General features: G+C 54.7%; 1 pseudogene; it reads right to left on the bottom strand.

The window, feature by feature from the left end:
- Positions 1–3069, bottom strand: part of LOC132225607 (histone-lysine N-methyltransferase PRDM7-like) — a 63824-nt pseudogene extending 60755 nt beyond the window's left edge.
- Between the last annotated feature and the right edge of the window lie 11655 nt (positions 3070–14724).

Below are 14724 nucleotides of genomic sequence, written 5' to 3'. Positions count from 1 at the left end.
GACGGGGTAGAGCCATAACCTCTCCATCGGCCCTGCCCTGAGTGTGAGAGTGGCGGCGCCCCAACACCCTGATCAGCCCTGCTCTGTGGGTGATAGAGGGCCGCACCCCAAACCCCTGATGGGCCCTGCTCTGGGAGTGACAGGGTACAGAGCCCCAACCCCCCTGATAGGCCCTGCTCTGTGAGTGACAGGGGGCAGTGCCCCAACCCCTGATTGGCCCTGCTCTGTGTGTGACAGGGGGTGGTGCCGCAACCTTCCCATCGACCCTGCCTTGAGTGTGACAGGGGGCGGTGCCCCAACCCCCCAATCGGCCCTACCCTGAGCGTGACTGAGGGTGGCATCGCAACCTCCCGATCGCCCTGCTCTGTGCATGACAGGGGGCGGCACCCCAACTCCCCAATCAGCCCTGCTCTGAGCCCAACCAGGGGCTGCACCTAGGGATTGGGACTGCCGTCTGCCACCCGGGAGCAGGCCTAAGCCAGCAGGTCATTATCTCCCAATGGGTCCCAGACTGTGAGAGGGCACAGGCCGGGCTGAGGGACCTCCCCCCGCTCCCCGAGTGCACAAATTTTTGTGCACCGGGCCTCTAGTCCTATATAATAAAAGAGAAAAATGGTAATTGGCGTACGACGATAGCCTTTTCATTGGCTAATCAGGGCTATATGCAAATTAACTGCCAACGAACATTAGCAGTTAACTGCCAACAAGATGGCGGTTAATTTGCATATGTAGGCACAATGCAGGGAGGCGAAAGGGAAAGCAGGAAGAAGCCCCCCTGCCACTGACAGTGATCGGAAACCCAGGGGGGAGCTAAGAGCTCGGGGGCAGGGCAAAGGCTGTCCTGGGGCCGCCTTTGCCCTGCCCCCCAGCCATGATCAGAGAACCAGGCGCCTTTTCCACCCTGGCCAGTGATAGCAGGAAGCAGGGGTGGAGCCAGCGATGGGAGCCGGACACTGTTGAAGCTGGCAGTCCCGGGATCTAGGGGTCCCTTGCCTGGGCCTAAAGCAGAGCCCAGGGTCACGGGGCCGCTGCCGCTGCGGGTCCCCGCTTCCCCAGGCCGGACGCCTAGGCCAGAGGCGTTAGGCCTGGGCAGGGGTGGAGCCTGCAAGGCAGGGAGCTGGGGGTCCCCTACCCAGGCCTGACACCTCTGCCGGAGGCCTCAGGCCTGGTCAAGGGGCCGATCCGGTGATTGGTGATCGGAGGGTGATGAGGGTCAACTCCTCTGGCCGAGGCATCAGGCCTGGGTGGGGGGCGGAGCCGGGGATTGGGGGGATATGATGGTCCCCTTGCCCAGGCCTGAAGCCTGGGTCAGAGGTGTCAGGCTTGGGCGGGGAGTGGAGCAAACGATCAGAGGGAGATGGGGGTCCCCTGCCCAGGCATGATTTCTGGGCCAGAGGCCTCAGGCCTGGGCGGGGGTCAGGGCCAGTGATGGGGGGAGATGGGGGTCCCCTGTCCAAGCCTGACACCTCTGGTGGAGGCGTCAGGCCTGGGCAACGTGCCAATCAGGCGATCGGAGGGTGATGGGGGTCTACGCCTCTGTCAGAGGCGTCAGGCCTGGGCAAGGGGCTGATCCTGCGATTGGAGGGTGACGGGGATCAACACCTGAGGGCTCCCAGTATGTGAGAGGGGGCAGGTTGGGCTGAGGGACACTCCTACCCACACACAAACACACACACAGTGCACCAATTTCGTGCACCGGGCCCCTAGTATATATATACTAGAGCACCATTGCACGGAATTTATAAATTTATGTACCGGGAATGGCATCGGGGGGCGGGGGATTCTTCAGCCCGGCCTGTGCCCTCTGTGCCTCTGACAGTCTGGGAGCCTTGCCATCCATCGCCTGCAGAGGGAGGTCCGGTTCAGCAGCCCCAGCTGTGCATTGGTGGCCTGGGCCTCCCTCTTTGGGATGCCAGGGAGCCCCCATTAATCACCCAGTGGCTAGTGGCCTGGGCCTTTCTCTGCAGGGCATCATGGGGGATGGTGGGGGCCAGACCAATTGCGTTTCACAGGCCTTGGCTGGCCTGACGCCAGTGGGTGTCATAGCCTGATTATCTGGCCAGTCCTTCAGCTGGTCCTCCCTGGATTTGCATATTATGGTTTTATTATTGTAGATTTGGGGGGTGGGTCTGGGTGAAGGTGAGAAAAGGGGGAGAAATGGGGGAACCTCTGTGATAGTGTCAACACTAAATCTGTATGTAATTATTGTTACACATTGAAAGAGGTTCTATGACCCTGGCCAGTGTGGCTCACTGGTTGAGCCTCGACCTATGAACCGTAAGGTGGGGGGCTGGCAGGAGGCAGCAATGGAGGATTCTCTCTCTCTCTCTCTCTCTCTCTCTCTCTCTCTCTCTCTCTCTCTCCGTAAAATAAATGATTCATAAAAAGGGTTTATGTGAACAGCCCCTGGTGTGTAACTGCTCTGCCTCTTGCTCCTCCCCGGTAACTCCTGAGAGCCCGCCCGACCAACACCTGGTCGGGGTCAGGCACCTGCGCGCCCTCCGCCCGCACCTCGCGGCCTCGGGGTCCAGTCGTCATCCGAGTCCTCAGAGTTCTCCGCCCCGGGCCTGGCCGTCCTCCCGCGGTGACTCATGAAGGCGGGTCGAGGGGCCCTGAGACCTGGAAGGAGAGAAAGAAAGAGTCTGTCCTGAGGGCGAAGAGCTGAGGGACGAACAGCAGAGCCAGCGCCGGGCGGGGCACAGCCGGGGCCCTGGACGGAGCCCCCCAACCCCCCGCGGCCCCGCCACCCCCTCCCGGTCACCGATGCTGAGCATTGCCTCCTGGTTGCTCTTCACGTTCCGGTGCCGGGCTGGCTCCCAGGCGCCCATCTGCGCCTACTCCTCCCTGGAGAAGTAGAAGGACACGTCCCTTCAGGCGGCCCTGGGCTGGAGGAGAGACCTTCCGTCAGTCCGTCCGCCCCGGCACGGCACGAGGTGGGGCGCCCCGCCTCCACCCCGTCCCCACCTCCGTCCCCACCTCCACCCCCGTGGACCCCCTCACCTTGGGCCTGTGCCCCGCTCTCCCCGCCTCCTCCTCCGGGCGCTCCTGCGGGTCCCTGTTGGGGTTCATGGTGCCGCCAGCCCAGTCCCAGCCGCAGGCCACAGTGCCTGTGTGAGGAGGAGGCGCTGAAGAACCCGCTCCCGCCGCAGGACAGACCAGGACCTGGACCAGGTGGCCAGGGCCGCGGCCATTGAGACCCACCAGGGGGCGCCTCCTTCCCTGGGCGGCTGGGGCGGTCTCAGGGGGCGACTGAGGGGCGCGGTCGGGGGACTGGGGGCGCGGGGGGGAGTCTGAGGGGCGCGGTGGGGTGGTCTGAGGGGCGCGGTCAGGAGTCTGAGGGGCGCGGTCCGGGGGGGACTGAGGGGCGTGGTGGGGGGGTCTGAGGGGCTTGGTCCGGGAGGACTGGGGGCGCAGTGGGGGGTGTGAGGGGCGTGGTGGGGGGTGTGAGGGGAGGGGTCAGGAGTCTGAGTGGCAAGGTGGGGGGGGCTGAGGGGGCGGTGAGGGGTTTGAGGTGCGCGGTGGGGGGGTCTGAGGGGTGCGGTCGGGGAGGTCCGCGGTGGGGGGGTGTGAGGGGCGCTGTGGGGGGGCCTGAGGGTTGCTTTAGGGGGGTCTGAGGGGCGCGGACGGGGGCGGGGACTGAGGGGCGCGGTGGGGGGTGTGAGGGGCGCGGTGGGGGGGGGGGGTTGAGGGCCCTGGGGGTGGAGGTGGAGGCGCCCTGACGTTGGGGGGGCTGTGCCGGGAGGAACCGGGTTCGGGAATGGCACCCGCGATCCCGGAGCAATGCACGCGGGAGGAGACGCCTCAAGGGGCAGAGACCTCATGGGCTGAGGAGACGGGCCCGCGGGACAGGATCCAGGTCTTTCTGGCCAGGAACCTTGGGGAGCTCGGGTGAGAGGATTTGGGCTCCTGCACAGAGATTTCGGGTCTCAAGGACAGGCTTCAGGGTTTCGGGTCTCGTTGGTGGGGATTTGGTCTTTCTGGGGTGCCGTGGTTAGGGAGCCCGGGCTCGGGGTGTGCTGGGTCTGAGCTTTGGGGGATTGAGCGTTCCTCTGGGCGCGGAGCCCGGGGGTCCTCCAGGTTAGCGGACTTGGGGTGCCTGGAGGCTGACAGAGTGGGAGCATCTCGGGAGGACACCCCGGGTCTTCGGCTGGGGGTTGAAGGCCGGCGGCAAAGGGGTTCCCACGCGAGGCACCCGTTTTCCTGTCCGTTTCCCTGCCGCGCTGCGCACCTGGCCGAGGTCCCCTCAAACCCACGCGCTCCCTACTGCGCGCTCCTGCACTCAGGTGGTGTGAGGCGGGAGGAGGGGGAGCTTCCCGCACCCAGAGCGTCAGAGGCAGCCGCCAATCAGTGATGCGGTCACAGGGCCCTGCCTGCCAATGGGCGGTCAGAAACGCGGAAAGGGCGGGGAGCAGGGTGCAGCCTTCCTGCCAGTCAAGGGCAGAATCTTGTCGAAAGAACCCTCCTTCCGCCCTCAACCCCTGGTGGTGATTGGCTACCCAGGGTCCTGTGAGTGTCCGTCAAGAAGCTTTCAGCTGGGCGCGGCTGGGCGGTGTCCAGGGCTCGGATTCCTGTGGTTTCGCGGAGGGACCCCAGGAGCCCGGAGCCCCCCGCCCGGGCAGGTTTTGGGGTGACACATCCTTCCTGCCTCCTGACCCAGTCTGTGTTCCACCCGACGGTATTTAGGTCCCGGACTGTCTTCCAGGAGCGTGTGTTCGCTTCCTTAGCGAGAGGACCAGGCGGTAGGCGGGGAGTTGCCTTCTGGGAAACAGGGATTCCCACTAGACCAGCGATTCTCAACCTGTGGGTTGCGACCCCTTTGAGGGTCGAACGACCCTTTCACAGGGGTAGCTTAAGACCATCGAAAAAACACATATATAATTACATATTGTTTTTGTGATGAATCACTATGCTTTAATTATGTTCAGTTTGTCACAATGAAAATACATCCTGCATATCACACATTTACATGACGATTCATAACAGTAGCGACATTACAGTGATGAAGTAGCAACGAAAATAATTTTATGGTTGGGGGGCAGCACAACATGAGGAACTGTACTAAAGGGTCGCGGCATTAGGAAGGTTGAGAACCACTGCCTTAAAGGAAGCTGTCAGCCAATTCCTTTGCGAAAACGATCCTCTGGGTCCCTCTTGTGGCCATTCAAAGAATAACACCTTATGCTTCTGTCCGTGGTTCTGAAATGTTAGCTAATATCCCGTGAATTTGATGGAAAAGTCTACCCAAAAAACCACAAACAAACAAAACCTACAGAAAACCCTACAAAATCATCGAGGCTGTCCAGGGTGCAATTATTCCTTCCCCGGATGGACTGAAGTCACGGGTCTGGCTTTTGCACCCCTTCCTGTCCCAGCCCTGCAGAGGGAGGCCTTGGCTGCTGCACTGACTTGGGGAAGCTGTGCGTTCAGTAATTCAGTCCGTAACCTAGAGGCTGCCATGATTGGAGCAGTCAGTCCTGGGGCGGCCGCCGTTACCAAGGCAGCCAGTACAGGACAGGTCTCCTTTCCTGAGGCAGCCAGTAACCCGGCGGCCGCTATGATTGCAGCAGCCAGTCCGTACAGCGAGGCGCAAGGGTATCGCAAGAACGTGTTATTACCACTAGACTCAGCGGCTTCTGTAGGACATTACTGAGGCAGCTAGTACTCTGGAGGCTGCAATGATCAATGTAGCCTAGAGGCGGGCATTACTGAGGCAGTCCTTCCCCTGTAGGCTGCCATTATTGATGCAATCAGTACCAGGGAGGCTGTCATTGTTGATGGCACCTCCAGATGCAGGGTATCATGGGAACATGTTAGTAGCGCGAAAAAATTTCAATTTAAACTTTTGTGTTGAAACCCAGTATGTTTTTTTTTTAAATATATTTTTATTGATTTCAGAGATGAAGGGAAAGGGATAGAGATGGAAACATCAATGATGAGAGAGAATCATGGATCAGCTGCCTCCTGTATCACCCCCTCCCTACTGCGGATCCAGCCCGCAACCGGGGCATGTGCCCTGACCGGGAATCGAACCAGGGGCCCTTCAATACATAGGTTGACACTCTCCCCACTGAGGCACACTGGCCAGGGCCACAGTGGTTTTTTTTAGAAATATACATTTCTACTAGTTCAGAAAGGAAGAGAGAAAGATCAATGATGAGTGATCATCATAGATTGGCCGCCTTCTGCCAGAAGAAAGAGTGACATTTGCTCTCATCTGCTAAGCAGAAGGAATAGGCCTGGCCAGTGTTGTTCACTGGTTAGACCTTCGGGTGCCCAGGGAAGGGTCGCTGGTGGGATCCCTGGTCCAGAGCACATACCTGGGATGCAGGCTTCATTGCCTGCCCCAGTCTGGGCTCTTGTGGGAGCCAAAGATCCATGTGTCTCTTGCATATTCATGTTTGCGTTTTTGTTTCTTCTCTATCCCCTCCCTCCCTCCCCCCTCCCTCTGTCTGTAAAAACATATCCTCTGGTAAGAATTAACCAAAACATAAACAAGAAAAACGTACAAAGAAGGAAAAGCTTTGGAGGGTGTGAAAAAGCAGCATACCCCTAAAGAAAGGCACCATGATGAGCAGAGCATTCAGCTCCGCTGATGTTTTTCCAAGGAATGTGTCTATAAGATAAAAATAAAATGTATGAGTGTCTCTCAGCTGGCAAGATCCTGACACAACACGACGAGGCCATTCTAGCGCGGTCCTTGCAGGGTCTCCCAAGCCACCACGTTGGGGCGAGGCTCTGGGGGGCGGGGGGCGAGGCCTGGACAAGCAGGGGAAAGCGAGGCCTGAAGGAGGCGGGGAATGGACAGAGGAGGGTCCTGCACGTGCTCTCCTCTACTGCGTTGTGTCGCTGCTCCCAGAGTCCCCCACACTGAGATGATGGGAGCAGACTCACCCGGTGTCTGTGACCGAGGGACATACAGGCTGAGGGACACACAGACTGAGGGACACATAGACCGAGGGACACAGAGACCGAGGGACACACAGATAATCGAGGATGCAGTGGCCTGGAGAGGTGACATCCGGGAACCTGTGACCACTGTGCTGGTTCCTTTTATCCTCCCAGATGTACCTTCTCAGAGGTTTTTGACTCCAGAACCCTGGATTCCATTTCCACAGACAGCACCTACTTCATGGTGACTCTGCCCAAGACCCAAGACCTCTCTGGACATCCATTCACACATCAGTTGTTTGAAAAGTGATCTCAAACTTATTCTATATAGTTATTGTATGTATGAAAAATAAATCCGAGCCAAGCAGTCATCTGTGTGATGTATTCTACATTTGTATTATACATACATTTTATTTTAGAAAATGACATTTCCCGTACAAAGTTGCCTTCCTAAGTGTAATTAAGTGAGCATGTTAAAAACTTTGTAAGAGTGGCCCTAACCGGTTTGGCTCAGTGGATAGAGCGTCGGCCTGCGGACTGAAGGGTCCCAGGTTCGATTCCGGACAAGGGCACTCCCCAGTAGGGAGTGTGCAGGAGGCAGCTGATTGATGTTTCTCTCTCACCGATGTTTCTAACTCTCTATCCCTCTCCCTTCCTCTCTGTAAAAAACCAATAAAATATTTAAAAAAAAAAACTTTGTAAGAGTGAATGTTTTACTTGGCAAATGTTTAGAAACTTGGTAAGTATTACTGTGTATCGCTGCCCAAGGAACTGTTGGGGGTCATGTGTTGTCACCAAAGCAGAATGTTTGCTAAATGACTGGTCCCCTTGTTGAGACAACCTTCATGGTTTTCCCTTCATTCTGTTATGAACCTATAGGCAGAAGGTAGAAGTAGGCTTGTACTGATGCCACAGCTCCCACCTGCTGTGATGATGGAAACAGGCCTGATGCTCCAAGCAGCATGAGAACACCAGGAAGGTAAAGGCTCTCATCCCCCTGGCATGTAATCTACCCAGCCAGGGCCGCATTGTCTTTGTAGAAAGAGGTCATCCAAATAGCAACACACAGCCCAGCAAGCGAGGCTCAATGAGTGAGTGCTGACCTATGAACCAAGAAGTGCCCTTGATTCCTGGTAAGGCCACCCCCATCACCTGATTGTTTCTCTTTGTCTCCCTGTCCCTCTGTGTGTCAGATCAAGAACAACAGATTTAAAATAAAACTGGAAACTGTCAAATCTGCTCCTATCCTCCTCCCAATAGGTATCAGATTTTACCGAAAACACCCACCACTTGTCTTTCCTAGTCATCGTGAGCATTCCAGTTCATGAATGTTCACAGTATCTCAGTTTAAAACGTGTGTGCACATCTACACCCAAACAGCGGAGCATCGCATCCTGGAGAATTTTCCATTTCCTTCCAAAGGAAGTGAGATGTGTCACACTGGACATGGAAACAAATGGTAGAAAAAGCTGGGCATGAAGTTAAAGGCTAATCATTGCAACCTGGGAAAGATGTATTCAACAAATCAAGGCGTGACTAGTCAAACCAGAACCTTCCTGTATGTGGAGGTTTGGGCACGGGGACACCAACATTTTTAATGTGAATGAGGACTTGATTGTGCAAAGCTTTCCTTCACCCCCTGAGAGATACTCACCGGAGGTGCTGAGCCACTTGGAAATGTGTGGTGTTTCAATGCGATGCTGGGGGTGGGGGTTTGCCCCTCCTGACCTGAGCGAGAGAGCCCACCTTCCAATGTGCACAGGGCCCCTGCTTGGGTGTCAACAGCTCCATGACTGTGGGCTGGCTCCTCCCGAGTCTGCTGAGACCCACAGAAAACAATATCCCAACTGGCAGATTTCTCCTGGTCCTGAGGTGTTTCAGGATTGGGTTAATGTGGGAAAACACGAGTATGAAGGTGAGGCTCAATGGTTGCTTCTGAGAGTTTCAGGTCACCAACCCAAGCCCTCAGTCATTGTAGGGAATGAGGTTTCCATTCTTCACATAGAAATGCCATCATTTTTTTAAATGTATTTTTTATTGATTTCAGATAGAAAGGGAGAAGAAGGGGGGTGGAGAGAGAGAGAGAGAGAGAGAGAGAGAGAGAGAGAGAGAGAGAGAGAGAGAGAGAGAGAACATCCATGATGGCAGAGAATCATGGATCTGCTGCCTCTTGCAGGCCCCACACTGGGGATCAAGCCCACAACCCGAGCATGTGCCCTGACCAGGAATTGAACCCTGACCTCCTGGTTCATAGGTCGATACTCAAGTGCTGAGCCACGCCAGCCGGGCGGGAGAGGGAAGATTATGGTCCCAGGTCGTGGGTTTGGGTACCCCCTTCAGGAGCTCTCCTCCAGAAACAGGTTCTGTGCTAGGTCCCTCGGGCTGAGGGGTGACGGGCCCTCACCGCGTGTGCCTGCTCCCTGCATGGACGTCCGCTCTGTTGTAAGAAAAGCGGGGCCTCTGGTTGCTGGGGCCCCATCGCCTCCACAGGCAGATGCTTACCTGTTCCCTGGAGCCTCGCTGGACTCCCACACATGGGCCCATGAGGGTCGGTGCTCCTGGCCTCAGTGGACATTACCTGTGAACCGGTGGCCAGGAATGACCGACACGGCCTGCCTGCTCTGCTCACACGGGTCCATGGCCCATCAGACTCCCCATAAGAAACGTGCAGTTAAGGTTTTCAGACAGGTCAGGGGAGGGTGAGAACCGCAGACCCAGGTACAAGGCCAGGCACCAGGAGCTGCTGCGAGGTGGGCGTCGCACACACTGTGAGGTGAGGTGCACCCAGCAGCTCTCAGCAGGGTGGTGAGGGCCTTTGTCCTGGTCAATCTCAGTGCCACCTGCCCAGGCTTAGTGGGAGGGGGTGGCCGGGGGAGGAGCATGCCTGACCCCACGCCTCCTGCTCAGGCAGCCGAGTCCACGCAGAACAGTGGGGCTGCTTGAGCTCTATACTGGCTCCTCGGCCCCACTCCCTCTGCCGCCCTTGTCCACCTCAAGGCCTGTCAGACGCTGTTCACCGAGAGATGCGTGTTTTAACCACCCTGAGCCAGAGGCACCGGTGCTGACCCCACTCTGAATGACACTCCAAAGCCTGGGTCACCCTCCCGCTTTATAGTTTGGAAAGAGGCACAGAGAATTTGGGGGTCTTGCCTTAGGACACACAGTTGTGAGGGCAGAGCTGAGACTCAAACCCTTGTGGACAGACCTGGCGCCCACATGCTATGCCCCAGGCGAGACTGAGGCAGCACAGGGCCCCTGCTTGGGTGTCCAGACTGAGGCAGCACAGGTGTGTGCACAGGCACACAGGCACACACACACACACACGCACACATATGTACACACACATGCACACACACACCTGCACACACCCTCTCTGACTTTCACCTTTGAGGCTACAGAGGTCTAAGGAATCAGGGGAGGAGCCAGGAGAAGCCAAGGGGTTGGTGGGGTCCTATTCATGTTCCTGGTGAGTGTGTCTCAATCCCTCTCCCTGACGGGGAACTCACTGGACTGACGCCAGATTCCGCCTTCCCGGGTTCAGGTCTGTGGCTGAGGGTTCTTTGAGGCCCTCCTGGAACTCTGCTTTCAGTGATGAGGGGGATGAGGCACGTAGGCTTCAGGTTTGTCTGGACACAAACTTTATTAAAACGAGGCCAAAAGCACCATGAGGGACATTCGTGTTGACATCCCCATAGCACTTACGGAACTGTTTGTCTATTGCCTCTCCTTTTGAAAGCGGAGGATTTGTTTGACCAGTTACTTCTGTACTAATTACACTCTTGGGGAGGGAAAGGGGCCAGCAGGCTTCCTCTAAAGCCCCCTCAGAGCTGGGGTATGAGGTATGCGGTGCCTACACTTGCCCTGTAGCTGCTGAGGTGCAATTTAGGGCTCATGATGCATCCTCCCTGCAAACACCGGGCTTCTCCCCTGAGTGTGTTGTCTGGTGTCTCATGAGATTGGACTTCTGTGTAAAGCCTCGCCCACACTCCCTGCAAACATAGGGCTTCTCCCCTGAGTGTGTTCTCTGGTGTTTGATGAGACTTGACTTATCTCTAAAGCCTCTCCCACACTCCCTACACACATAGGGCTTCTCCCCTGAATGTGTTCTCTGGTGTTTGATGAGAACTGACTTATCTCTAAAGCCTCTCCCACACTCCCTACACACATAGGGTTTCTCCCCTGAGTGTGTTCTCTGGTGTTTGATGAGACCTGACTTATCTCTAAAGCCTCTCCCACACTCCCTGCACACATAGGGCTTCTCCCCTGAGTGTGTCCTCTGGTGTTTGATGAGACATGACTTATCTCTAAAGCCTCTCCCACACTCCCTGCACACATAGGGCTTCTCCCCCGAGTGTGTCCTCTGGTGTTTGATGAGAGATGACTTCTGTGTAAAGCCTCGCCCACACTCCCTACACACATAGGGCTTCTCCCCTGAGTGTGTTCTCTGGTGTTTGATGAGAACTGACTTATCTCTAAAGCCTCTCCCACACTCCCTGCACACATAGGGCTTCTCCCCCGAGTGTGTCCTCTGGTGTTTGATGAGAGATGACTTCTGTGTAAAGCCTCGCCCACACTCCCTACACACATAGGGCTTCTCCCCTGAGTGTGTTCTCTGGTGTTTGATGAGACCTGACTTATCTCTAAAGCCTCTCCCACACTCCCTACACACATAGGGCTTCTCCCCTGAGTGTGTTCTCTGGTGTTTGATGATACCTGACTTATCTCTAAAGCCTCTCCCACACTCCCTGCACACATAGGGCTTATCTCCTGAGTGTGTCCTCTGGTGTTTGATGAGACTTGAATTATCTGTAAAGCCTCGCCCACACTCCCTGCAAACATTGGGCTTCTCCCCTGAGTGTGTTCTCTGGTGTTTGATGAGACCTGACTTATCTCTAAAGCCTCTCCCACACTCCCTGCAAACATAGGGCTTCTCCCCTGAGTGTGTTCTCTGGTGCTTGATGAGACCTGACTTATCTCTAAAGCCTCTGCCACACTCCCTGCACACATATGGCTTCTCCCCTGAGTGTGTCCTCTGGTGTTTGATGAGACTTGACTTATCTTTAAAGCCTCGCCCACACTCCCTACACACATAGGGCTTCTCCCCTGAGTGTGTCCTCTGGTGTGTGATGAGAGATGACTTCTGTGTAAATCCTCGCCCACACTCCCTGCACACATATGGCTTCTCCCCTGAGTGTGTCCTCTGGTGTCTGCTGAGATGTGACTTCCGTGTAAAGCCTTTCCCACACTCGCTGCACACATATGGCTTCTCCCCTGAGTGTGTCCTCTGGTGTCTGATGAGATGTGACTTCCGTGTAAAGCCTTTCCCACACTCCCTGCACACATATGGCTTCTCCCCTGAGTGTGTCCTCTGGTGTGTGTCGATATGTGACTTATCATTGAAGCCTTGCCCACACCCTCCATGATTGATTGTTACAATTTTTGACATTCTTACTCCCACAGATAATTTGCCTCTGTTCTTTGGATTCACGTCCTGGCCTGTGCTGGGCTCTTCCTCCATTATTCTCTCACGCTCACTGGAGCTCCCTATTTGTCTGTTGGGAGGCTTGAAAGAGTCCCTTGAAGTTCCTCTGTGCCTGATCCTTTTAAGCAAAGGTTTGGAAGTTCCTTTGACCTCTTGACCTTCAGCTTTGTCATTCCACCCATGTGGACCAGGATGTTGCTGCTGCTGTTGATTTTGACGCTCTGGGCCGGGTTCCTCTGACTGGAGGTTTTTTCCTGCAGGTGCTCCTGGCAGAATCTCAGAGGGGTGATTGCGTTTCACATGTTGGCTGAGGAATGTCTGACTGGAGAAGGCCACAGAGCAGGAGGGACATGTGTGGATCTCTGGCTTTGGTTCTGCTGAAGGAGAAAGTTTTGGTCAGGGCATGTGTGGGCAAGGCTGCCTGTGCCTTACGCTCTGTCTCCTGGTAAGACCTGTCTCCAGAATCATTCTGTGTTGACAGTGCAAGCTCTGCCTCCCACAAAGTGTTCCTTCACAGTCTACTTTTCTTTTTCTTTGTCTGCACTACTCTTCTTCAGAAATCCAGAGACCCCATATCAAAGTCTTTTCTACAGCCCTGGTCAGTGTGGAACAGTGGATAGAGCCTCAGCCTGTGGACAGAAAGGTCGTGGGTTTGATTCCCATCAAGGGCATGTGCCTTGGTTGCAGGCTTCTACCCGGCCCAGGACCTGGTCAGGGATTGTGCAGGAGGCAACAAATCGATGTGTTCCTCTCACATTGATATTTCTCTCTGTCTTTCCCTCTGTCTTTCACTCTCTATAAAAATCAATGGAAAAATATCCTTGGGTGAGGATTGAAAAGAAAAAAGGTCTTACAGATCAAGGACCATCAGAAGCCATTTGACTCCTTATATGGGTTTGACTATCGTGACATTTCCATATACATGTATCTTCTAAGTCATGTTAAAGAGAAAAACCACAGGCCTGGCCAGGTATCTCACTGGTTGAGCACCAGCCCATGAACCAGGTCGTCACCAGTTTGATTCCTGGTCAGGGCACATGCCCAGGTTTTGTGCTCTATCCCAGCAGGAGGCAGCTGATCCATGTTGATATTTCTATCTCTCTCTTCATTTCCCTTCCTCTCTCTCTCAAATCAATAAAAATATTTAAAAATAGAGGAACAATACGCCCCAACTAGCAATTGCTTCTCTCAGTTTTCCACAAATCTTAAAATGGAAATATGTCTTTCCTCACACAGTATTCCTACTTGATTTCTTTCAGTGTTAGCCTATTTCAAATACACTACAAAGTCCTGTTTCAAAATATCTCCCCAACCATGCCCTAGCCAGTTTGGCTCAGTGATAGAGCGTCACCTTGGGGACTCCAGGCTCCTGGGTTAGATTCTAGTCAAGGGCACGTCCCTTGGTTGCAAGCTCAATCCCCAGCCCTGGTTGGGGTGCCCGTGGGAGACAAGCTATTGATGTTTCTCTCTCTGTCTCTCCCCCTTCTACTCTCTCTCAAAAAATAATCAGTGGAAAAATATCCTTGGGTGAGGATTAACAACAACAACAAAAATATTTCCCCAACCTGCTTCTTACACTCCTGACTCCCGTCCCTCTCCAGCCAGTCTGCCTTCCTCTCTCACTTGGAGTTGAAATAATCTCAGAGGGGATTCCCCACTGAAATTTATTTTCCAAAAAATTTAACAAAGCATAGTTTTAGAACATGCCACTCTGCAGCTGAAAACTGCTCAATTGTCCCTTCTCACTCAAGAAAGTCCCCAGTATCTCAGCTTGGATCATAGGCACTGTATTTCCAGGCTGCTAGGCATCTGTCCAACCTCTGTTCTTACCCTCTGTACCGAGACTGAGACGGGAGTAGCCCTCAGCCAGCTCTACACCCCACCTCTTTCCTTCCCTGCACCAGCCACTCCTTCTGCCTGGGACCTTGTGACACAACTGTTGTAACTGTTGTCTCCTGAGAAAGCCTTCCCTTGACCTTTGCAATCCGACACACCCACCTTCCCCTCACAGTGATCCCTAGGCACTTGTCCTGGGCCCGTTTTCTCCAAAGTGCTAACCACTGTGTAATATTAAGCACATGCACATATGTCTGCCAGGGCTTCCCTCCTTCACCAGCCACCTGCTCAGGAGCAGTGATTCTGATCATCCTGTTGATCTGTATTTCCAGCTCCCAGAACTCTGGGTGGCACCGCGTAGGAATTCACATGGCAAGTCACAAAATAATGAATGAATGCATGATAACACACACATTTCATTTAGAAATATGCAGTAAATGAAGAAGAAACAGCTAAAGTGTTAAAAAAAAACAAACAAAACAGCAACCCACAAACAACCACCTTGATAAGAGAGCTGG

Source organism: Myotis daubentonii, chromosome Y (assembly GCF_963259705.1).
Source record: "Myotis daubentonii chromosome Y, mMyoDau2.1, whole genome shotgun sequence".
In the NCBI taxonomy this organism is placed as follows: Eukaryota; Metazoa; Chordata; class Mammalia; order Chiroptera; family Vespertilionidae; genus Myotis; species Myotis daubentonii.
This window is presented reverse-complemented; position numbering and strand designations above follow the sequence as displayed.